The sequence below is a fragment of the Leptodactylus fuscus genome, chromosome 2 (assembly GCF_031893055.1).
Source record: "Leptodactylus fuscus isolate aLepFus1 chromosome 2, aLepFus1.hap2, whole genome shotgun sequence".
Classification (NCBI taxonomy): Eukaryota; Metazoa; Chordata; class Amphibia; order Anura; family Leptodactylidae; genus Leptodactylus; species Leptodactylus fuscus.
Window position 1 is genome coordinate 146,924,551 of NC_134266.1, and position 26,014 is coordinate 146,950,564.

Here is a 26,014-nt window from a genome sequence, read left to right on the forward strand (position 1 = left end):
ACACACGGAGAGGCCATTCCTAAAGAAGATGGAGGCGGCGCTGGTGAGTTCTCTCACAGCATTGGGGACGCCCCCAGTGCTGTCTGAGCGCTGAGGCCCGCCCGCAGTGCTGCAAGAGAACTCATTTGTATACCGAAGAAAACCGGTATCTGCCTCAGTTTCTGGACCAAAAAACGGGTAGTTGCAACTGGATGCTGAAGCAGTGCACCGGCATCCAGTCGTGTACTCCGCTCCGGATTAGGCCCAAATGAATGGGCCTAGTTAGGAGGAGGGAGTGTCTTCAGGCCAAGTTGCGAGGCAACTCCACCTGAAGAATGAGCATTTCGCTTCTTTTTTCCGGAAGCTAGAACAAATGGCTCCTGGAAAAAAGAACTGACTGGCTCCCATTGAAATCAATGGTAGCTGTCTTTTTGGTTAGGATTTTGAGATGGATTCGGCCTCAAAATTCTGACCGACATACCCAGTGTCAACTCAATACTTATTACCTAACTCTGGCTAGTGCTTTATTGGACTGCTACATTTACATAATGGAAATGGGTCCATTATGAGACAGCCCCCTTAAGCTGTCACTAACATTACAGTCCGGCTTACAAATTCTTCAGAAATATTTTCCACATATTCCACCTTGTTGAATCATATCTGAACTGTAGCTAGATATAGTTAGAGCTATATATATATATATACACAGTCCTATGAAAAAGTTTGGGCACCCCTATTAATCTTAATCATTTTTTGTTCTAAATATTTTGGTGTTTGCAACAGCCATTTCAGTTTGATATATCTAATAACTGATGGACACAGTATAATTTCAGGATTGAAATGAGGTTTATTGTACTAACAGAAAATGTGCAATATGCATTAAACCAAAATTTGACCGGTGCAAAAGTATGGGCACCCTTATCATTTTATTGATTTGAATTCCCCTAACTACTTTTTACTGACTTACTGAAGCACAAAATTGGTTTTGTAACCTCAGTGAGCTTTGAACTTCATAGCCAGATGTATCCAATCATAAGAAAAGGTATTTAAGGTGGCCAATTGCAAGTTGATCTCCTATTTGAATCTCCTCTGAAGAGTGGCATCATGGGCTACTCAAAACAACTCTCAAATGATCTGAAAACAAAGATTGTTCAACATAGTTGTTCAGGGGAAGGATACAAAAAGTTGTCTCAGAGATTTAACCTGTCAGTTTCCACTGTGAGGAACATAGTAAGGAAATGGAAGATCACAGGGACAGTTCTTGTTAAGCCCAGAAGTGGCAGGCCAAGAAAAATATCAGAAAGGCAGAGAAGAAGAATGGTGAGAACAGTCAAGGACAATCCACAGACCACCTCCAAAGAGCTGCAGCATCATCTTGCTGCAGATGGTGTCACTGTGCATCGGTCAACTATACAGCGCACTTTGCACAAATAGAAGCTGTATGGGAGAGTGATGAGAAAGAAGCCGTTTCTGCACGTACGCCACAAATAGAGTTGCCTGAGGTATGAAAAAGCACATTTGGACAAGGCAGCTTCATTTTGGAAACAAAAATTGAGTTGTTTGGTTATAAAAAAAGGCGTTATGCATGGCGTCCAAAAAGAAACAGCATTCCAAGAAAAACACATGCTACCCACTGTAAAATTTGGTGGAGGTTCCATCATGCTTTGGGGCTTTATGGCCAATGCCGGCATCGGGAATCTTGTTAAAGTTGAGAGTCGCATGGATTCCACTCAGTATCAGCAGATTCTTGAGAATAATGTTCAAGAATCAGTGACGAAGTTGAAGTTACGCCGGGGATGGATATTTCAGCAAGACAATGATCCAAAACACCGCTCCAAATCCTCAGGCATTCATGCAGAGGAACAATTACAATGTTCTGGAATGGCCATCCCAGTCCCCAGACCTGAATATCATTGAACATCTGTGGGATGATTTAAAGCGGGCTGTCCATGCTCGGCGACCATCTAACTTAACTGAACTTGAATTGTTTGTCCAAAATACCTTTATCCAGGATCCAGGAACTGATTAAAAGCTACAGGAAGCGACTAGAGGCTGTTATCTTTGCAAAAGGAGGATCTACTAAATATTAATGTCACTTTTCTGTTGAGGTGCCCATACTTTTGCACCAGTCAAAGTTTGGTTTAATGCATATTGCTCATTTTCTGTTAGTACAATAAACCTCATTTCAATCCTGAAATATTACTGTGTCCATCAGTTATTAGATATATCAAACTGAAATGGCTGTTATAAACACCAAAATATTTAGAACTAAAAATGATTAAGATTAATAGGGGTGCCCAAACTTTTTCATAGGACTGTATATATATATATATATATATATATATATATATATATATATATATATATACATACACACATATCTGGGTCATTTAACAGCTAGATTTCTCCATAAATAAGGTAAGGTAAGGTGGAGAGTCGCCAAGCAATGTGTTATTATTACATAAATGGCTATATAACAATGGCAGGTATGCCACAAACTGTGCAGTAGAGATGAGCGAACACTAAAATGTTCGAGGTTCGAAATTCGATTCGAACAGCCGCTCAATGTTTGTGTGTTCGAACGGGATTCGAACCCCATTATAGTCTATGGGGAACAGATACTCGTTAAGGGGGAAACCCAAATCCGTGTCTGGAGGGTCACCAAGTCCACTATGACACCCCAGGAAATGATGCCAACACCTCTGGAATGACACTGGGACAGCAGGGGAAGCATGTCTGGGGGCATCTAACACACCAAAGACCCTCTATTACCCCAACATCACAGCCTAACAACTACACACTTTACACACTCAATACCACCTCTCTGACAGTAGGAAAACACCTTGAAACATGTGTATTTGGCACTTGCAGTGAGGAGAGCTTGTCACCAGCAGTGAATTTGACCCTTGTAGTAAGATGAGGTTGGCACCAACATTTGTTTTGAAAATCAGGGTGGATTGAGCCTCTAACCAGCAGAGTTTGGGCAAATTCATGGTGGAGGGAGCCTCTAAAAACCCCAGTTTGGACCAATTCATGGTGGAGGGAGCCTCTAAAAATCCCAGTTTGGACCAATTCATGGTGGAGGGAGCCTCTAACCAGCCCAGTTTGGACCAATTCATGGTGGAGGGAGCCTCTAACCAGCCCAGTTTGGACCAATTCATGGTGGAGGGAGCCTCTAAAAAACCCAGTTTGGACCAATTCATGGTGGAGGGAGCGTCTAACCAGCCCAGTTTGGACCAATTCATGATGGAGGGAGCCTCTAAACAGCCCAGTTTGGGCAAATTCATGGTGGAGGGAGCCTCTAAAAACCCCAGTTTGGACCAATTCATGGTGGAGGGAGCCTCTAAAAACCCCAGTTTGGACCAATTCATGGTGGAGGGAGCCTCTAACCAGCCCAGTTTGGGCAAATTCATGGTGGAGGGAGCCTCTAACCAGCCCAGTTTGGACCAATTCATGGTGGAGGGAGCCTCTAACCAGCCCAGTTTGGACCAATTCATGGTGGAGGGAGCCTCTAAAAACCCCAGTTTGGACCAATTCATGGTGGAGGGAGCCTCTAAAAACCCCAGTTTGGACCAATTCATGATGGAGGGAGCCTCTAAACAGCCCAGTTTGGGCAAATTCATGGTGGAGGGAGCCTCTAAAAACCCCAGTTTGGACCAATTCATGGTGGAGGGAGCCTCTAAAAACCCCAGTTTGGACCAATTCATGGTGGAGGGAGCCTCTAAACAGCCCAGTTTGGGCAAATTCATGGTGGAGGGAGCCTCTAAACAGCCCAGTTTGGGCAAATTCATGGTGGAGGGAGCCTCTAACCAGCCCAGTTTGGGCAAATTCATGGTGGAGGGAGCCTCTAACCAGCCCAGTTTGGGCCAATTCATGATGGAGGGAGCCTCTAAACAGCCCAGTTTGGGCAAATTCATGGTGGAGGGAGCCTCTAAAAACCCCAGTTTGGACCAATTCATGGTGGAGGGAGCCTCTAAAAACCCCAGTTTGGACCAATTCATGGTGGAGGGAGCCTCTAAAAACCCCAGTTTGGACCAATTCATGGTGGAGGGAGCCTCTAACCAGCAGAGTTGTGGGAAAGCAGGGTGGAGGGAGCCTCTAACCAGCAGAGTTGGTGGAAATCAGGGTGGAGGGAGCCTCTAAACAGCAGAGTTGTGGGAAAGCAGGGTGGAGGGAGCCTCTAACCAGCAGAGTTGGTGGAAATCAGGGTGGAGGGAGCCTCTAACCAGCAGAGTTGTGGGAAAGCAGGGTGGAGGGAGCCTCTAACCAGCAGAGTTGTGGGAAAGCAGGGTGGAGGGAGCCTCTAACCAGCAGAGTTGGTGGAAAGCAGGGTGGAGGGAGCCTCTAACCAGCAGAGTTGGGGGAAATCAGGGTGGAGGGAGCCTAGTATTAGCAGAATTGTGCAACGCTTATGGTGGATGAGTATGAGGATGCGGAGGAATTGGAGAGGTTGAGTACAGACATGGAGTTTCATGTTGGGGTGCTTTACACAGGTGGGCACAAAAATGAAGGCTCTATCCAGTGGTGGTTCATTTTTATCAAAGTGAGCCGGTCGGCACTCTCAGCTGACAGACGGGTGCGCTTGTCAGTGATGATGCCACCGGCTGCACTGAACACCCTCTCAGATAGGACGCTGGCGGCAGGACAGAACAGCACCTCCAAGGCATATAGGGCAAGTTCAAGCCACAGGTCCAACTTCGACACCCAATACGTGTAGGGCGCAGAGGGGTCGGAGAGGACAGGGCTGTGGTCGGAAAGGTATTCCCGCAACATGCACCTATACTTCTCACGCCTGGTGACACTAGGACCCTCCGTGGCGGCACTTTGGCGAGGGGGTGCCATCAAGGTGTCCCAGACCTTAGACAGTGTGCCCCTCGTTTGTGTGGACCGGTGAGAACTTGGTCGCCTACTGGAGGAACTGCCCTCCCTGCCGCCAACGTCACATGCTGGAAACATCTCCATCATATTCTGCACCAATTGCCTGTGGCAAGCATTGATGCGATTGGCCCTCCCCTCTACCGGAATAAAAGACGAGATGTTGTTTTTATACCGGGGGTCAAGGATAGCAAAGGTCCAGTACTGGTTGTCCTCCATGATTTTGACAATACGCTTGTCGGTTGTAAAGCACCCCAACATGAACTCAGCCATGTCTGCCACAGTGTTAGTTGGCATGACTCCTCTGGCCCCACCGGAAAGTTCAATCTCCATTTCCTCCTCATAATCCATGTCTACCCATCCGCGCTGCAACAATGGGACGATTCGAAGTTGCCCGGAAGCCTCCTGTATCACCATCACATCATCGGACAACTCTTCTTCCTCCTCCTTCTCCTCCATTAAACGCGATGAAGCGGACAGATGTGTGGACCTACTCTCCAGCTGTGACGGATCGGATGCTATCCCTGACTCCTCTGTGTGATCTGAGTTATCCCTGATGTCAATCAGGGATTCTCTCAGAACACACAAGAGCGGGATTGTAAGGCTCACCATCGCATCCTCAGAGCTCACCCTCCTTGTGGACTCCTCAAAGACCCGTAGGATGTCACAAAGGTCTCTCATCCATGGCCACTCATGGATGTGAAACTGAGGCAGCTGACTTTGTGGCACCCTAGGGTTTTGTAGCTGGTATTCCATCAAAGGTCTCTGCTGCTCAACCACTCTATTCAACATCTGAAACGTTGAGTTCCAGCGTGTGGGGACGTCGCACAAAAGCCGGTGTTGTGGCACATGCAGGCGTTGCTGGAGAGATTTTAAGCTAGCAGCGGCTACTGTTGACTTGCGAAAGTGGGCGCACATGCGCCGCACTTTCACCAGTAGCTCTGGAACATTGGGGTAGCTCTTTAGGAAACGTTGCACCACTAGGTTGAAGACGTGGGCCAGGCATGGAACATGTTGGAGTCCGGCAAGCTCCAGAGCTGCTACCAGGTTCCGGCCGTTATCACAAACGACCATGCCTGGGCCTAGGTGCAGCGGCTCAAACCATATTGCCGTCTCATCGAGGAGGGCATCCCTGACCTCGGAGGCAGTGTGCTGTCTGTCCCCCAAGCTGATCAGCTTCAGCACAGCCTGCTGACGTCTACCAACGCCAGTGCTGCAACGTTTCCAACTCGTAGCTGGGGTCAATCTAACAGCGGAGGAGGAGGCGGTGGCGGAGGAGGAGGCGGTGGCGGAGGAGGAGGCAGAGGAGGAGGCGGTGGAGGAGGAGGAGGAGGAGGGGGGTGTTCTTCTCATGTCCCTGCCAGGAATGATAGGCGGGGAGATGAGGTACACCGGGCCAGTTTGGGAAGCAGTCCCAGCCTCAACTACATTCACCCAGTGTGCCGTCAGTGAAATGTAGCGTCCCTGTCCGCATGCACTTGTCCACGCGTCGGTGGTCAAGTGGACCTTTGTGCAAAGCGCGGAACTAAGGGCCCGCCTGATGTTGAGTGACACGTGCTGGTGCAAGGCGGGGACGGCACACCGGGAGAAGTAGTGACGGCTAGGGACGGCATAGCGAGGTGCCGCAGTTGCCATCAGGTCCAGGAAGGCGGGAGTTTCAACAAGCCGGAACGCCAACATCTCCTGGGCCAGCAGTTTAGCGATGTTGGCGTTCAAGGCTTGCGCGTGTGGGTGGTTAGCAGTGTATTTCTGCCGCCGCTCCAATGTCTGAGAGATGGTGGGTTGTTGTAAAGAAGCGCCTGATGGTGCCTTTGATGGTGCAGGAGAAGGAGATAAGACAGGAACAGGGGAGGATGAGGAAGAAGTCAACAAAGTGGCGGAGGCAGATGAAGTGGTGTCCTGGCTTGTCCTCTGGAGTGCATCGCCAGCACAGTCAGCAGTGGCAGTGGCAGAGGCAGTGGCAGTGGCGTGAACGGCAGGCGGCCTTTGTCCTGCCGTTGCTGCCTGCCACTGATTCCAGTGCTTGGATTCCAAATGACGGCGCATTGAAGTGGTGGACAGGTTGCTCTTCTCAGAGCCCCTAATCAATTTCGAGAGGCAAATTGTGCAGACAACACTATATCTGTCCTCGGCGCATTCCTTGAAAAAACTCCACACCTTCGAGAAACGTGCCCTCGAGGTGGGAGTTTTTCGGGGCTGGGTACGAACTGGAACATCTTGGGAGATTCCGGGTGTGGCCTGGCTTCACCTAAGCTGCTGACCTCTGCCTCTGCCTCTAGCTACCCTTTTTGGTGCTGCACCTGCCTCAACATCCACACTACTTTCCCCGCTTGACATCCCCCCTGTCCAGGTCGGGTCAGTGTCCTCATCATCCACCACTTCCTCTTCCAACTCCTGTCTCATCTCCTCCTCCCGCACAATGCGCCGGTCAACTGGATGCCCTGACGGCAACTGCGTCACATCATCGTCGGGGTGGGTTGCTGGTCATCCACCACAAAATCGAACGGAGATGGAGGAGACTCTAGTGTTTGAGCATCTGGACACAGATGCTCCTCTGTTAGGTTCGTGGAATCGTGACGTGGAGGGGCAGGTTGAGGGACAATGAAAGGAGCGGAGAACAGCTCTGGAGAGCAGGGACAGTTGGGGTTATTGTTCTGTGAAGCTTGGGAATTTTGGGAGGAAGGAGGACAAGACTGTTGGGTAATAGTAGGAGAGGAGGCAGAGTCTGACTGGCTGCTGGACAATGTGCTGTAAGCGTTCTCTGACAGCCATTTCAAGACCTGTTCCTGGTTCTCGGGCCTACTAAGGTTTGTACCCTGCAGTTTAGTTAATGTGGCAAGCAACCCTGGCACTGTGGAGTGGCGCAATGCTTGCTGCCCCACAGGAGTAGGCACGGGACGCCCTGTGGCTTCACTGCTACCTTGCTCCCCAGAACCATTCCCCCGACCTCGCCCACGGCCTCGTCCACGTCCCTTTCCGGGAGCCTTGCGCATTTTGAATTCCCAGTTAGAAATTGGCACTATATACAGTCCTATGAAAAAGTTTGGGCACCCCTATTAATCTTAATCATTTTTAGTTCTAAATATTTTGGTGTTTATAACAGCCATTTCAGTTTGATATATCTAATAACTGATGGACACAGTAATATTTCAGGATTGAAATGAGGTTTATTGTACTAACAGAAAATGTGCAATATGCATTAAACCAAAATTTGACCGGTGCAAAAGTATGGGCACCTCAACAGAAAAGTGACATTAATATTTAGTAGATCCTCCTTTTGCAAAGATAACAGCCTCTAGTCGCTTCCTGTAGCTTTTAATCAGTTCCTGGATCCTGGATAAAGGTATTTTGGACAAACAATTCAAGTTCAGTTAAGTTAGATGGTCACCGAGCATGGACAGCCCGCTTCAAATCATCCCACAGATGTTCAATGATATTCAGGTCTGGGGACTGGGATGGCCATTCCAGAACATTGTAATTGTTCCTCTGCATGAATGCCTGAGGATTTGGAGCAGTGTTTTGGATCATTGTCTTGCTGAAATATCCATCCCCGGCGTAACTTCAACTTCGTCACTGATTCTTGAACATTATTCTCAAGAATCTGCTGATACTGAGTGGAATCCATGCGACTCTCAACTTTAACAAGATTCCCGATGCCGGCATTGGCCACACAGCCCCAAAGCATGATGGAACCTCCACCAAATTTTACAGTGGGTAGCATGTGTTTTTCTTGGAATGCTGTTTCTTTTTGGACGCCATGCATAACGCCTTTTTTTTTATAACCAAACAACTCAATTTTTGTTTCCAAAATGAAGCTGCCTTGTCCAAATGTGCTTTTTCATACCTCAGGCAACTCTATTTGTGGCGTACGTGCAGAAACGGCTTCTTTCTCATCACTCTCCCATACAGCTTCTATTTGTGCAAAGTGCGCTGTATAGTTGACCGATGCACAGTGACACCATCTGCAGCAAGATGATGCTGCAGCTCTTTGGAGGTGGTCTGTGGATTGTCCTTGACTGTTCTCACCATTCTTCTTCTCTGCCTTTCTGATATTTTTCTTGGCCTGCCACTTCTGGGCTTAACAAGAACTGTCCCTGTGGTCTTCCATTTCCTTACTATGTTCCTCACAGTGGAAACTGACAGGTTAAATCTCTGAGACAACTTTTTGTATCCTTCCCCTGAACAACTATGTTGAACAATCTTTGTTTTCAGATCATTTGAGAGTTGTTTTGAGTAGCCCATGATGCCACTCTTCAGAGGAGATTCAAATAGGAGATCAACTTGCAATTGGCCACCTTAAATACCTTTTCTTATGATTGGATACATCTGGCTATGAAGTTCAAAGCTCACTGAGGTTACAAAACCAATTTTGTGCTTTAGTAAGTCAGTAAAAAGTAGTTAGGGGAATTCAAATCAATAAAATGATAAGGGTGCCCATACTTTTGCACCGGTCAAATTTTGGTTTAATGCATATTGCACATTTTCTGTTAGTACAATAAACCTCATTTCAATCCTGAAATATTACTGTGTCCATCAGTTATTAGATATATCAAACTGAAATGGCTGTTGCAAACACCAAAATATTTAGAACAAAAAATGATTAAGATTAATAGGGGTGCCCAAACTTTTTCATAGGACTGTACCAGTAGCAAAAATTGTGGGTGCACGTAACCCCAATATATTCTTTGAATTACCAGTCAGAAACTGGCACTATATGGCAGTAGCAAGAAATGAGGGTATTTATAACCCCAATATATTCTTTGAATTACCAGTCAGAAACTGGCACTATATGGCAGTAGCAAGAAATGAGGGTATTTGTAACCCCAATATATTCTTTAAATTCCCAGTCAGACAATGGCACTATATACCAGTAGCAAGAAATGAGGGTATTTATAACCCCAATATATTCTTTGAATTCCCAGTCAGACAATGGCACTATATACCAGTAGCAAGAAATGATGGTATTTATAACCCCAATATATTCTTTGAATTCCCAGTCAGACAATGGCACTATATACCAGTAGCAAGAAATGAGGGTATTTGTAACCCCAATATATTCTTTGAATTCCCAGTCAGACAATGGCACTATATACCAGTAGCAAGAAATGAGGGTATTTGTAACCCCAATATATTCTTTGAATTCCCAGTCAGACAATGGCACTATATGGCAGTAGCAAGAAATGAGGGTATTTGTAACCCCAATATATTCTTTGAATTACCAGTCAGAAACTGGCACTATATGGCAGTAGCAAGAAATGAGGGTATTTGTAACCCCAATATATTCTTTGAATTCCCAGTCAGAAAATGGCACTATATACCAGTAGCAAGAAATGAGGATATTTATAACCCCAATATATTCTTTGAATTCCCAGTCAGACAATGGCACTATATGGCAGTAGCAAGAAATGAGGGTATTTGTAACCCCAATATATTCTTTGAATTCCCAGTCAGACAATGGCACTATATGGCAGTAGCAAGAAATGAGGGTATTTGTAACCCCAATATATTCTTTGAATTCCCAGTCAGACAATGGCACTATATGGCAGTAGCAAGAAATGAGGGTATTTGTAACCCCATTATATTCTTTGAATTCCCAGTCAGAAACTGGCACTATATGGCAGTAGCAAGAAATGAGGGTATTTATAACCCCAATATATTCTTTGAATTACCAGTCAGAAACTGGCACTATATACCAGTAGCAAGAAATGAGGCTATTTGTAACCCCAATATATTCTTTGAATTCCCAGTCAGACAATGGCACTATATACCAGTAGCAAAAATTGTGGGTGCACGTAACCCCAATATATTCTTTGAATTACCAGTCAGAAACTGGCACTATATGGCAGTAGCAAGAAATAAGAAATGAGGGTATTTGTAACCCCAATATATTCTTTGAATTACCAGTCAGAAACTGGCACTATATGGCAGTAGCAAGAAATAAGAAATGAGGGTATTTGTAACCCCAATATATTCTTTGAATTCCCAGTCAGACAATGGCAGTATATACCAGTAGCAAGAAATGAGGGTATTTATAACCCCAATATATTCTTTGAATTCCCAGTCAGACAATGGCACTATATACTAGTAGCAAGAAATGAGGGTATTTGTAACCCCAATATATTCTTTGAATTCCCAGTCAGACAATGGCACTATATGGCAGTAGCAAGAATAGTGGGTGTATATAGCCCCAATTCTATTGCTAGGGGACTTGCAGGGTATTTCTGGGGTGAAGGTGGGGGGGCACACTGTTGGAACGGGGATTTGGGGTGTATATATGGGGTATACGGGAATACACTGTCAGTGTATTCCATTCAGGATGCTGGGAAAGCTGGGTTGCGGCGATTGAGCCTGTCAGTGCCACGTTACACTGACAAGCTTCTCCCTGGAATTTAGCTCTTATAAGAGATGTTGGTTGTCTTCTCCTTCCTATCCTAGCCTGTCCCTGCCTACCCAGAATCTAAGCCCTAGCTAACTGGACGGAAACCTCCGTCCCCGGTGAATTGCAAGCTCAGAATGACGCGAAGCTGGGCGTCGCTGTTCTTTTAAATTAGAGGTCACATGTTTTCGGCAGCCAATGGGTTTTGCCTACTTTTTTTTAACGTCACCGGTGTCGTAGTTCCTGTCCCACCTACCCTGCGCTGTTATTGGAGCAAAAAAGGCGGCAGTGAAGGTGGGAGGGGAATCGAGTAATGGCGCACTTTACCACGCGGTGTTCGATTCGATTCGAACATGCCGAACAGTCTAATATCCGATCGAACATGAGTTCGATAGAACACTGTTCGCTCATCTCTACTGTGCAGTATTCAGCACCTGTCATATATTCTTATTTAGACTTAATAAACAAGTAGCACTTTTCTTAATAATTCCTTAGTAGTATTGGTTATGTGGTAAAACATTAATATTACTATGTTACCACCTGATTTCCATATCTTAATGAGTTCATTTTTATTGTTATACAAGGACTAGAGATGAGCGAACAGTGTGGATGATGAGGACACTGACCCGACCTGGACAGGGGGGATGTCAAGCGGGGAAAGTAGTGTGGATGTTGAGGCAGGTGCAGCACCAAAAAGGGTAGCTAGAGGCAGAGGCAGAGGTCAGCAGCTTAGGCGAAGCCAGGCCACACCCGGAATCTCCCAAGATGTTTCCAGTTCGTACCCAGCCCCGAAAAACTCCCACCTCGAGGGCACGTTTCTCGAAGGTGTGGAGTTTTTTCAAGGAATGCGCCGAGGACAGATATAGTGTTGTCTGCACAATTTGCCTCTCGAAATTGATTAGGGGCTCTGAGAAGAGCAACCTGTCCACCACTTCAATGCGCCGTCATTTGGAATCCAAGCACTGGAATCAAGGCCGCCTGCCGTTCACGCCACTGTCTCTGCCACTGCCACTGCTGACTGTGCTGCCGACGCACTCCAGAGGATGAGCCAGGACACCACTTCATCTGCCTCCGCCACTTTGTTGACTTCTTCCTCATCCTCCCCTGTTCCTGTCTTATCTCCTTCTCCTGCACCATCAAAGGCACCATCAGGCGCTTCTTTACAACAACCCACCATCTCTCAGACATTGGAGCGGCGGCAGAAATACACTGCTAACCACCCACACGCGCAAGCCTTGAACGCCAACATCGCTAAACTGCTGGCCCAGGAGATGTTGGCGTTCCGGCTTGTTGAAACTCCCGCCTTCCTGGACCTGATGGCAACTGCGGCACCTCGCTATGCCGTCCCTAGCCGTCACTACTTCTCCCGGTGTGCCGTCCCCGCCTTGCACCAGCACGTGTCACTCAACATCAGGCGGGCCCTTAGTTCCGCGCTTTGCACAAAGGTCCACTTGACCACCGACGCGTGGACAAGTGCATGCGGACAGGGACGCTACATTTCACTGACGGCACACTGGGTGAATGTAGTTGAGGCTGGGACTGCTTCCCAAACTGGCCCGGTGTATCTCGTCTCCCCGCCTATCATTCCTGGCAGGGACATGAGAAGAACACCCCCCTCCTCCTCCTCCTCCTCCACCGCCTCCTCCTCCGCCACCGCCTCCTCCTCCGCCACCGCCTCCTCCTCCGCTGTTAGATTGACCCCAGCTACGAGTTGGAAACGTTGCAGCACTGGCGTTGGTAGACGTCAGCAGGCCGTGCTGAAGCTGATCAGCTTGGGGGACAGACAGCACACTGCCTCCGAGGTGAGGGATGCCCTCCTCGATGAGACGGCAATATGGTTTGAGCCGCTGCACCTGGGCCCAGGCATGGTCGTTTGTGATAACGGCCCAAACCTGGTAGCAGCTCTGGAGCTTGCCGGACTCCAACATGTTCCATGCCTGGCCCACGTCTTCAACCTAGTGGTGCAACGTTTCCTAAAGAGCTACCCCAATGTTCCAGAGCTACTGGTGAAAGTGCGGCGCATGTGCGCCCACTTTCGCAAGTCGACAGTAGCCGCTGCTAGCTTAAAATCTCTCCAGCAACGCCTGCATGTGCCACAACACCGGCTTTTGTGCGACGTCCCCACACGCTGGAACTCAACGTTTCAGATGTTGAATAGAGTGGTTGAGCAGCAGAGATCTTTGATGGAATACCAGCTACAAAACCCTAGGGTGCCACAAAGTCAGCTGCCTCAGTTTCTCATCCATGAGTGGCCATGGATGAGAGACCTTTGTGACATCCTACGGGTGTTTGAGGAGTCCACAAGAAGGGTGAGCTCTGAGGATGCGATGGTGAGCCTTACAATCCCGCTCTTGTGTGTTCTGAGAGAATCCCTGATTGACATCAGGGATAACTCAGATCACACAGAGGAGTCAGGGATAGCATCCGATCCGTCACAGCTGGAGAGTAGGTCCACACATCTGTCCGCTTCATCGCGTTTAATGGAGGAGGAGGAGGAGGAAGAAGAGTTGTCCGATGATGTGATGGTGATACAGGAGGCTTCCGGGCAACTTCGAATCGTCCCATTGTTGCAGCGCGGATGGGTAGACATGGACGATGAGGAGGAAATGGAGATTGAACTTTCCGGTGGGGCCAGAGGAGTCATGCCAACTAACACTGTGGCAGACATGGCTGAGTTCATGTTGGGATGTTTTACAACCGACAAGCGTATTGTCAAAATCATTGAGGACAACCAGTACTGGATCTTTGCTATCCTTGACCCCCGGTATAAAAACAACATCTCCTCTTTTATTCCGGTAGAGGGGAGGGCCAATCGCTTCAATGCTTGCCACAAGCAATTGGTGCAGAATATGATGGAGATGTTTCCAGCATGTGACGTTGGCGGCAGGGAGGGCAGTTCTTCCAGTAGGCGACCAAGTTCTCACCGGTCCACACAAACGAGGGGCACACTGTCTAAGGTCTGGGACACCTTGATGGCACCCCCTCGCCAAAGTGCCGCCACGGAGGGTCCTAGTGTCACCAGGCGTGAGAAGTATAGGCGCATGTTGCGGGAATACGTTTCCGACCACAGCCCTGTCCTCTCCGACCCCTCTGCGCCCTACACGTATTGGGTGTCGAAGTTGGACCTGTGGCTTGAACTTGCCCTATATGCCTTGGAGGTGCTGTCCTGTCCTGCCGCCAGCGTCCTATCTGAGAGGGTGTTCAGTGCAGCCGGTGGCATCATCACTGACAAGCGCACCCGTCTGTCAGCTGAGAGTGCCGACCGGCTCACTTTGATAAAAATGAACCACCACTGGATAGAGCCTTCATTTTTGTGCCCACCTGTGTAAAGCACCCCAACATGAAACTCCATGTCTGTGCTCAACCTCTCCAATTCCTCCGCATCCTCATACTCATCCACCATAAGCGTTGCACAATTCTGCTAATACTAGGCTCCCTCCACCCTGATTTCCCCCAACTCTGCTGGTTAGAGGCTCCCTCCACCCTGATTTCCACCAACTCTGCTGGTTAGAGGCTCCCTCCACCCTGATTTCCCCCAACTCTGCTGGTTAGAGGCTCCCTCCACCCTGATTTCCCCCAACTCTGCTGGTTAGAGGCTCCCTCCACCCTGCTTTCCCACAACTCTGCTGGTTAGAGGCTCCCTCCACCCTGATTTCCCACAACTCTGCTGGTTAGAGGCTCCCTCCACCCTGCTTTCCCACAACTCTGCTGGTTAGAGGCTCCCTCCACCATGAATTGGTCCAAACTGGGCTGTTTAGAGGCTCCCTCCACCATGAATTGGTCCAAACCGGGGTTTTTAGAGGCTCCCTCCACCATGAATTGGTCCAAACTGGGGTTTTTAGAGGCTCCCTCCACCATGAATTTGCCCAAACTGGGCTGTTTAGAGGCTCCCTCCACCATGAATTTGGCCTAACTGGGGTTTTTAGAGGCTCCCTCCACCATGAATTGGTCCAAACTGGGGTTTTTAGAGGCTCCCTCCACCATGAATTTGCCCAAACTGGGCTGTTTAGAGGCTCCCTCTACCATGAATTGGTCCAAACTGGGGTTTTTAGAGGCTCCCTCCACCATGAATTGGTCCAAACTGGGGTTTTTAGAGGCTCCCTCCACCATGAATTTGCCCAAACTGGGCTGTTTAGAGGCTCCCTCCACCATGAATTTGGCCTAACTGGGGTTGTTAGAGGCTCCCTCCACCATTAATTGGTCCAAACTGGGGTTTTTAGAGGCTCCCTCCACCATGAATTTGCCCAAACTGGACTGTTTAGAGGCTCCCTTCACCATGAATTTGCCCAAACTGGGCTGTTTAGAGGCTCCCTCCACCATGAATTGGTCCAAACTGGGGTTTTTAGAGGCTCCCTCCACCATGAATTGGTCCAAACTGGGGTTTTTAGAGGCTCCCTCCACCATGAATTGGTCCAAACTGGGGTTTTTAGAGGCTCCCTCTACCATGAATTGGTCCAAACTGGGGTTTTTAGAGGCTCCCTCCACCATGAATTGGTCCAAACTGCGGTTTTTAGAGGCTCCCTCCACCATGAATTTGCCCAAACTGGGCTGTTTAGAGGCTCCCTCCACCATGAATTTGGCCTAACTGGGGTTTTTAGAGGCTCCCTCCACCATGAATTGGTCCAAACTGGGGTTTTTAGAGGCTCCCTCCACCATGAATTTGCCCAAACTGGGCTGTTTAGAGGCTCCCTCTACCATGAATTGGTCCAAACTGGGGTTTTTAGAGGCTCCCTCCACCATGAATTGGTCCAAACTGGGGTTTTTAGAGGCTCCCTCCACCATGAATTGGTCCAAACTGGGGTTTTTAGAGGCTCCCTCCACCATGAATTGGTCCAAACTGGGGTTTTTAGAGGCTCCCTCCACCATGAATTGGTCCAAACTGGGGTTTTTAGAGGCTCCCTCCACCATGAATTGGTCCAAACTGGGGTATTTAGAGGCTCCCTCCACCATGAATTGGTCCAAACTGGGGTTTTTAGAGGCTTCCTCCACCATGAATTGGTCCAAACTGGGGTTTGTAGAGGCTCCCTCCACCATGAATTTGCCCAAACTGGGCTGTTTAGAGGCTCCCTCCACCATGAATTGGTCCAAACTGGGGTTTTTAGAGGCTCCCTCCACCATGAATTGGTCCAAACTGGGGTTTTTAGAGGCTCCCTCCACCATGAATTGGTCCAAATGGGTTTTTAGAGGCTCCCTCCACCATGAATTTGCCCAAACTCTGCTGGTTAGAGGCTCAATCCACCCTGATTTTCAAAACAAATGTTGGTGCCAACCTCAACTTACTACAAGGGCCAAATTCACTGCTGGTGACAAGCTCTCCTCACTCCAAGTGCCAAATACACATGTTTCAAGGTGTTTTCCTACTGTCAGAGAGGTGGTATTGAGTGTGTAAAGTGTGTAGTTGTTAGGCTGTGATGTTGGGGTAATAGAGGGTCTTTGGTGTGTTAGATGCCCCCAGACATGCTTCCCCTGCTGTCCCAGTGTCATTCCAGAGGTGTTGGCATCATTTCCTGTGGTGTCATAGTGGACTTGATGACCCTCCAGACACGGATTTGGGTTTCCCCCTTAACGAGTATATGTTCCCCATAGACTATAATGGGGTTCGAAACCCGTTTGAACACACGAACAGTGAGCGGCTGTTCGAATCGAATTTCGAACCTTGAACATTTTAGTGTTCGCTCATCTCTAACAAGGACATTACAATACAAACTAGCATTCACAACAAGGATATGACTTGTTAAATGGGAGCTGCCAAATGCAAAAAAAAAAAGTTTTTGTCACGTATCCAGAGAATGATTTTCTGATATATTTATTTTCTTGAATTAAGCAGAAGGTTAGTACAAGGTTAATTGCAACCTGTAGCGGCAGGATATTTGCTGCTAGGAAGTTAATTGCTACTTCTTGTCAGTGGATGAATCTCTATTGGGCACTTCCACACCTGCATCTTTCACAAGTCTAAATCTAAACAGAAATTTTTCAGAAAGCCAAATAAACTGGCAAATATCAAAGTGGAAAAGGCAAATATCAGATATGCTTTTCCAACCATCAGATTTCATCTTCCCAGCATCCGTCCTGTTCTTACAGGAGACGGTGACACTTTCATATATAGAATATACAAATTCAGGAATGGAAGTAACACTGCGCATTTGTGCCATGATATAGGCCCCACGTTGCACAGTGCTTTTTAGCTATATCTTGCTATGTCGGGTTTTAGTGCTTCCTATATATTTCCCATTACTTCTGTAATCGCTCACGGGTTCAGCTCAAGAAAATCTGCAACAAAAAAGTTTTATTGCAATGCAGTCTATGGGACCTGCAATCAGAAGATTGCAAGTTCAAGCCCCTAGGAGGGCTAATAAAATAACCCTTCTTGACTATATGCTGCTGACCAGCTGCTCTGTATATATTTACAAATAAAGGGTTAATTTTCTCCTTTGTGACAATGAAATACTGTATATCATATATCTTCTCAGTTCAGCTCACAAGAGTGTCCGTCATCAAAGGGAAACAGAGAGGATCAAAGAAGTCTATTTAGCCCTAGTGTGTTGAGGATAACCTGTGGGGGGCCAATCACAGCTGTGCCCACTGCCCACTAGGACCCCTGTAGTTGCTCCAGTGCTTACAGGACTGCCCTGTGATTGTAGAATCGCAAATATATATATATATCTTTGTAGTTGCAATCTCGTTTCAAGACATTTACTCATGGATCAGCAGATTGGCAAAATGCTCAATGTGAAACTAATAGATTTTGTACTTCGAGCAAAGTGTTCAATATATGGTACAAGTATATTGGTATTCACAGGCCATTTCTTTTTATATGTGTGACCATCTGAATCAGGGGAATCAGCAGATGGCCTGGAATATTAGTAGTTGGACCAACACGCATCATTGTATTGTTGGAGTGATACCGTATTTTTCGGACTATAAGACGCACTTTTTTTCCACAAAATTTTGGGGGAAAAGAAGGGTGCGTCTTATAGTCTGAAGGTGGCGCCTGGCATCCGCTGTAATAGAGAGGCGGAAGCCGGCAAGTGATAGACGCCATTACAGGTGCCGGGGCCTGAGACATGCTGGCTTCATGCATGGCAGAGGATCGTAGCGATGTCTCAGGCCCCGGCGTCTATCCCTCCCCGGCATCCGCCTCTCTAGTACAGCGGATGCCGGGTCAGTATCAGCGGCCCCTTCTCCCCCGGGGCCGGTCCCCACCGGCCCCGTACCTGTAAAGTTGCAGGCCGGCTCCTGCGCGGCGATATCGCAGGAGCCGACCTGTTCGGGTGACAGCCGGGAGCTTAATGAGGCTCCCCGGCCTGTCACGGCTATATTAGTATTGCGGCTGGTCTCTATGACCAGCCGTAATACTAATACACAGAATGTCCCATAGACGGCAATACAGTTGTATTGCCGTCTATGGGACTTGCGATCAAGTGACCGCAGGTTCAAGCCCCCGGGGGGGAATAAAATAGTAAAAAAAAAAAAAAAGCTTTAAAAATATGAAATAAATAAAAGTTCTAAATCTCCTCCTGTTTTTTTTTTTCAATACAAGGTGATCTAAGCAATAGATATCCCCCAAAATGGTATAATTAAAAATTACAGCTGGCCCCGCAAAAAAAACGCTCTATGCATCCCCGTACAGCTGCAGGGTCATCTGTCAATGTGGCCTTGCAGCTGTTGCAAAACTACAACTCCCATATATTAAATATTTTACCAGTTTTTGCTTCAAAAAATTTTTTCCCTATTTTCCTCCTCTAAAACCTAGGTGCGTCTTATAGTCCGAAAAATACGGTACATTCTGGAAGCAGGTTAGCTAGTTGGCATAACCCATGTAAGAGAGAAAAACATCCAATGCGAGAATCTATTAGACCTTCCTGTATTGAACATAGTTAAATAAGGACCATCATAAACATAGACTCTTTATATGACATTCAGTTTTCATGGTGCTAAAAGTTACTTTTTTATTTATTTTTCTATTTATTATCTATAGCCAGCCCTTACCAACTATTTTTCAGTCTGTCAACAAGACAGCAATAATGATCCATCCACAGAGTTGCCAATTGTTTCCAATGCTGCACAGTTAATTTCAGTGTTACTCTTGCCTCCAGCCATACTCCATCACTAATGAAGACAAATCTATGTACACAGATAAAGGTATATTGTTTTTTGAAGCAAATAATAGGATACAGTGCCCTTCTCAGCAGTCACATTGCTTTGGAATCCTGAGAGCACGTCTATATTAATGATAGAGCTGTCAATGTGCCAGTCTCATTTTGTGTGAAATTGGCACTTTGACCTGCGGAGCACCTGTGCGATACACTCTGCTTTTAGCTTTTCTGGGAAGAAAATTTCCACTCTGCCATACTGACAGTGTTCCAGGCAGCTCTTATTTTTGTGTTGCTTTATTTATATATACCGTATTTTACGGACTATAAGGCGCACTGGACTATAAGCCGCATTGCCCATGAGCGCCTTATAGTCCGTCTCGGTTCATATATAAGGCGCACCGGACTATAAGCCGCAGTCTGGTGCGCATTATATCTTATTGAAAGCGGCGGCAGGCAGACTTTGCCAGCGGCCGCTTAACCCCCCGCGTGCCAGCCGCTTCTATTGGAAGCGCTCGGCAGGCGAGGAGGGGCTCTATCAGCAAAATCATGCTGATAGAGCCCAACCGTAAACGTTAGGTTAAACTACCCCCCCCCCCCCCCCGTTTTAAAATAAAAGCCTGAAACAGAATGTGAAACTTACCGAGCGGTGTAGGGTGGGCGGGCATTCAGGCCTCCTCTTCCTCCGATGTTCCGTCCTCCTCCGGCGCTCGCAAGCTGATAATGGCCAGGGCACATGCGCAGTAGAAGCATTATGATATTGCGAATGCGCCCCGGCCATTATCAGCGAGCGCCGGAGGAGAAGGACGGAACATCGGAGGCAGAGGAGGCCTGAATGCCCGCCCGCCCGCCCTGCACCGCTGGGTAAGTTTCACGTTCTGTTTCAGGCCGGCGTGACAGCAGGGCTGCCGGACACTTCCTATTCATTTCTATGGGAGCCGACATGCGAGCGCTCCCCATAGAAATGAATGGACTGCTTTTTTCCATTCATTTCTATAGGGAGCGCTCGCATGCCGGCTCCCATAGAAATGAATGGGAAGTGTCTGTCCATTCATTTCTATGGGGAGCGCTCGCATGCCTGCTCCCATAGAAATGAATAGGAAGTGTCCGGCAGCCCTGCTGTAACGCCGGCGTGTACGGCTGTGATACACGCCGGCGTTCGGTAGTGTGAATGCACCCTTACGGTGCCTTTTATGTATGTATATGGCACGCAGTCTTTGCCGCCGCTTCCATCCATATATAAGCCGCACCGGACTATAAGCCGCACTTACGATTTCTGAGGAAATCGTAGGTTTTTATGTGCGGCTTATAGTCCGGAAAATACGGTAATAGGATGTTCCTTTTTGGGTTTCAAATGTTAATGAATGAATTTATTATTATTATTATTATTAATAATTATTAATAATAATATATAATATAATATAATATATTATTTTTTACTTTTGGTATAATAGCTAGTAGAGATGAGCGAACACTGTTCGGCACAGCCGTTCCGAACAGCACGCTCCCATAGAAATGAATGGACATAGCCGGCACGCGGAGGGTTAAGCGACCGGCCGCCGGCAAAGTGTACGTGCCAGCTGCTTCCATTCATTTCTATGGGAGTGTGCTGTTCGCAACGGCTGATCCGAACAGTGTTTGCTCATCTCTAATAGCTAGTCTTGCCATTGTTTTATTTTTATGACTAGACCTCATTATAGATCCAAATGGTCATTAACATCAATGATCCCATCCGAACTGACTTCGATAGTGATAGTAATCTGAGTATACGTGTCATCATTGATAAGAGTACCGTACATATTTGATCAAAACAATGAGCCTTATTTAGAAAAACACTGTTAGGCCGGGTTCACACGGAGTTACGTGCCGCGAGATTTGGCACGTAGACGCCGCGTGACCCTTTGCGTGCCGTACACGCTCCCATTCATTTCAATGGGAGCGGGGAGCGTATGCGCCGCGCTAGTTTGCGGCCGTGCATTTATTCACGGCCGCAAACTAGCGCGGCGCATACGCTCCCCGCTCCCATTGAAATGAATGGGAGCGTGTACGGCACGCAAAGGGTCACGCGGCGTCTACGTGCCAAATCTCGCGGCACGTAACTCCGTGTGAACCCGGCCTTAGGTAACCCCTTAAGGACCAGGCCTAAAAGTGCGTTAAGGACCAGGTCTCATTTTTCAAAACTGACATGTGTCACTTTATATGACAATAACTTTGAAACACTATAACTTACACAAGTGATTTTGAGACTGTTTTTTCGTGACACATTATACTTCATGTTAGTGGTAAACACTGATCAATATTTTTGTATTTATTTAAAAAAAATTAAATTTGGAAAAAAATTGCAATTTTCAAAATGTGAAATTCTCTGCTTTTCAGTCATACCACCCAAACACATTAATTACACATTATCTACAATCTTAATCTAAAGGAATTTCTCAAGGTATATAATCATTTTGCGCTCAAGAGAGCTGCCCAAAAATGAAGTGAAAATTAAAATTTTTATAGGAATATGCCACGTCAGTGCCCAATGTGTTGTGTCCACTTTGTGTTATTAGAGACACACATTCCTAAAACTATTAAGTGAACTGTCCCAGTTACGAAAAGTTGTATAAATGGACGCAAACTGCTCCTTGGATACACAGCAGGGCTCAGAAAGGAAGGAACACTGCACTTTTAAGCTTTTGGAGTACAGATTCTGGACGACATGTTCACTTTGCTCTGCTGTGTGCCGAAATGGCAGTCTATACCCACATGTATGACACTGTTGTACATGCGTGTCCAGCTTTGTGTCCGCGGTGAAACCGTGGACAGGCAGAAGATGCACACGGGCAGTCACTTTGCAAACCCATTCAAGTGAATGGGTTTGAAAACCGACTGCCTGGTTTCTTTCCCCTGTCTAGTTTCTTGGGGCAGAATATGGAAACCCTCCGGATTGGCTAAAGCAGAGACCGGGTGCAGGTGTGAACCCGCCTTAAAGAGTAGGAGATTTTTATTTATTTTTTTTTATCATAAAACAATAGAATTTTCTCAAGTGTGTAAACTGCAGCCCATCAATCATTGAAGAGAAAGGCAGAGGTACATTCTCTCTACGGATACAATGTACTCATATACTCACACTTATGAGTCTGCTGTATTTTTGGCACTAAACCTTTGGACAGATCTACTTTAAGGAATTCTGGCCTTGTTATCCAGACCACTCAATCACAGTTCAGACTTCATTTTTAATGGCATGTTAAGAAATGAAAGGTGGTAGGTTGCTATATTTTACAATTTTTTTGCCAATGTGAACAAAATATTATTGGAGCACAGCTGCCTTATGGTTTTCACCTTCCATGCTGTGTACCTCACAGGCCCTGGTGTATATTTCTTGTAGTATGTCTTCATGGGCGGCACATTTATTTCATTATTTCAGATGGAGTCGCTGGTAAAAATGATATTCTGTTACTTATTAGTATAGGGTTTGTCTTGCACATGGTACACAGTGTATCACTCCGGGAATGTAATTAATACATGATCTATTATTCAGCAATATAGAAATAAAGATAAAAAAGCCTCTGAGAAACAGATTTATAGATTTGAAAGATAAAAAAACTTTGAAGTATAATTATCCATTTTGTTTCCCTTGTGATTTAAGAAACCCTGTAGAGATCCAAAGGCTCTTTGTATTCACTCGGAATGATGTTCATTCTGCTTGTGATATTATAGAGGCATGCTGCCTTCATTAATAATCACAGGGAAAAAGCTTTCTGTCAATATTCATTATTTCTGGAAGTGAGTCGAGTTCTTATACAGCTGAAGAAACCCCATTAATGTCTTCCACAAATATCCTTCTTATTTTATAAATTAATAAAAATGGTAACTAAATATTTTATAAGGAATGGGTTTAAAGAAGCATACCTGCGATTACTAGCGCAATGCACTGGAATATTAGAGGATTTCTACTATATTAGGTATATTATTGTACATGCAGTGCCAGCTCCGATGGAATCTCCTCACATCCCGGGGGGTAAAATATATGGCATAGGCATACAGGAAAATACTTTGAGCAATTATATCTGAATATATCACATATAGATCTCCATTTCCATGATCCACATTGTAATAGAATTTTTATAAAGAGTGATAATTCCAGAACTCATACTGATTTAGCAAGGCTAAAATAATCCTGTAAATGCTAATACCTATCCCAGGTAGCTACTCACCAAACACAGTATATACAGTTATGAAGTTAATTCCTATATATTTTAGGCCCGGTTCACATGGTATTCCATTCTGAGAGTCCACTTGGGGACCCCCTGAATGGAATCCCGAACGCATTGACAAATGGTGAGCAATGAAAGCACATGGACCCCATAGACTATAATGGGGTCTGTGTATTTTCTGCGCGGTCTCTGCACGAGTCATGCGGAGAGGAAAGTAGTTCATGGAGTACTTTTTTCTCCACATGTTCTGTGTGGACACCGCGAGGAAAACACATGGACCCCAATATAGTCTATGGGGTCGCTTTCATTGCTCACAGCTTGTCAATGCATCTGGTATTCCCATTTGGGGGGGTCCCCATGCGGACTCCCCAAACGGAATACCGAATGCAGATGTGAACCAGGCCTTAGTTTATAAAGTAACAGTTACTTTTTAATAATTAATTATATTATTATTATTAATAATTAATATTTTTTTATTATTTTTAATAATTAATTTTAAAATAATATTTAATAATTTCATCTGTTCTCTAGTAAAAAAAACCAAACATGTCTTTGCCATAGGAACAAGAGGTCTTGGAATATTAACATTTAATAAAAAAAAAGTCAAAAAGCTTTACATGAATGTAACGCTAGGTTCACACCTGCGTTTGGGTTTCTGTTTAGAGGGTCCGCAGGGGTCTACAGCTTTTATCATGCCCAGTTCACTATTGTATATAACTAATATTCCTTAGAAAACCCTGTTAAGTTCACCATTGAAACATTATGCAGTAAGCTTTTAAGCTGCTAATGACGGATGAATATAGCCAGGATTTTATAATTTAACATTAAGAGCATGTAGGGTATTTGTATCCATAGCAGAGTAACCATATAAAGATGTATTAAATAGTCATTCAGCACAGAGCTGAATGGATTAAAAGCGAAATTATATTTAAGAGTAGACATTTACTTAAAAAAATGATCCTGGTTGTATTCTTTCTGCATTATAAAGCTGTTCAGGGATTCCTTTATATAAAGACCACTACTGGGAACAGCAAAGTGTCATCAATACTTGTCACATGTGTTAAGAGCAGGAGACAAAGAAAAAGACTTATTTACATTGAAATGCTTATGAGCTGTAACAAAAATCCCATTTGACAGGCATGTACATAAACAACCGCTTAGATGATGGCAAGTGGATTTATCCATTTGTACAAATGAAGTGTGCCAGCATTGCATTAAATCCCTTGTTCCTTTCTATGTGTGCTGCAGCATTTCCCTCTGGTATTTTGGTGAGGCAGGCATTGTCTTGATATAGAGGAGACAAGGCTACTGTTTTGCATGTGTTTCCATTCATTAGGAATGACTCAGACTTTCCTCAGGGTGACAGTATAGATCTTCTGTATCTCTCCTGAGCTCCAATTAACAGAAAATGAAGACAATGTCGCTAAATATTCTTTTAAATAAAATCTGCTTATGCCTCGACCAATGCCGCAAGCTGCCACCTAAGCTCAATGAAGCATGTAAGTATAGTAGAATGTGTAATGTGGAATCTGGGCTCAGTGCAAAATAATTATGCTGCTCAACTAGTGTCATCGTGTTTGCTTTATTCCTGATCCCCTTTATCGCTGTCACCCTCAGGAAACACTTCAATCATTAGGATTTCCAGGAGTATGACACCAGTCTCACAGCAGTCACAATTATATTTCATTGTCCATGTGAATAAAGAGTGATCTGTTTCTACTGGTCCCATAGTGTGTCTATCAAGCAGGCACTGAAGTGCTACTACAGTATTATTAAAGGGGTTTTCTAGGCAAAAAATGAATATTCAAAAAAGGTCTGTTAGTGCTATTAATAAATACTTTTAATAGTATTGGTTTCTGGGTTATCATGGAGCTCCTGGCATCCTCTGCAATAGTTTACATCTGCATCTTCCACTTGTGTGCCTTTCCTACAACTCCCATGATTCCTTGGGCTGCACTCAGAACTAACAATCTTCCCCTCCCTTTCTCACTCCCCTTCCCTGTTTCCCTAGCTAGCCTGCCCACTATAGCCTCAGCAGCCATCTTTAGACTCCTAGTTCTCACTTACTTAGTAATCTTCACCTTTGTCTATAATATTGTAATCACTTCCATATGTCTTCAATACAGTCAAACAGTGAAAGCTTCAGGACAACAACAAATTCTTCATGCTTTTGTTGGCATTTCGTAAGTATATATATATATATATATTTATATTCTATATCTATATTCTACTGGTAAAAAATCTGGTCATGCGATGGAAACAGAAGTACTTGGCTCATTAGAAGACACAGCTCGGTTATCCGCATAGTAACTGTATTATGCTCAGTACCTGTATGTCCATAACATTGAGTGTTGAAAACCAAGAGGAATGGATGCAGACAGTACATAGAAAAAACGTAAAACGTATAAACGTATAATATACTTAATAGAATTGTCTGAAATACTTTTTCCAGCAGAGAGTCTGCAGTAGTATCCAGCTGAGGTCAGTGA

At 45.7% G+C, this 26,014-nt stretch overlaps 1 protein-coding gene across 2 annotated transcripts in view; it reads right to left on the reverse strand.

Annotated features, from left to right (window-relative positions):
* Positions 1–26,014, reverse strand: part of DOC2B (double C2 domain beta) — a 528,819-nt gene that overhangs the window by 54,276 nt on the left and 448,529 nt on the right. The window lies entirely within an intron of this gene.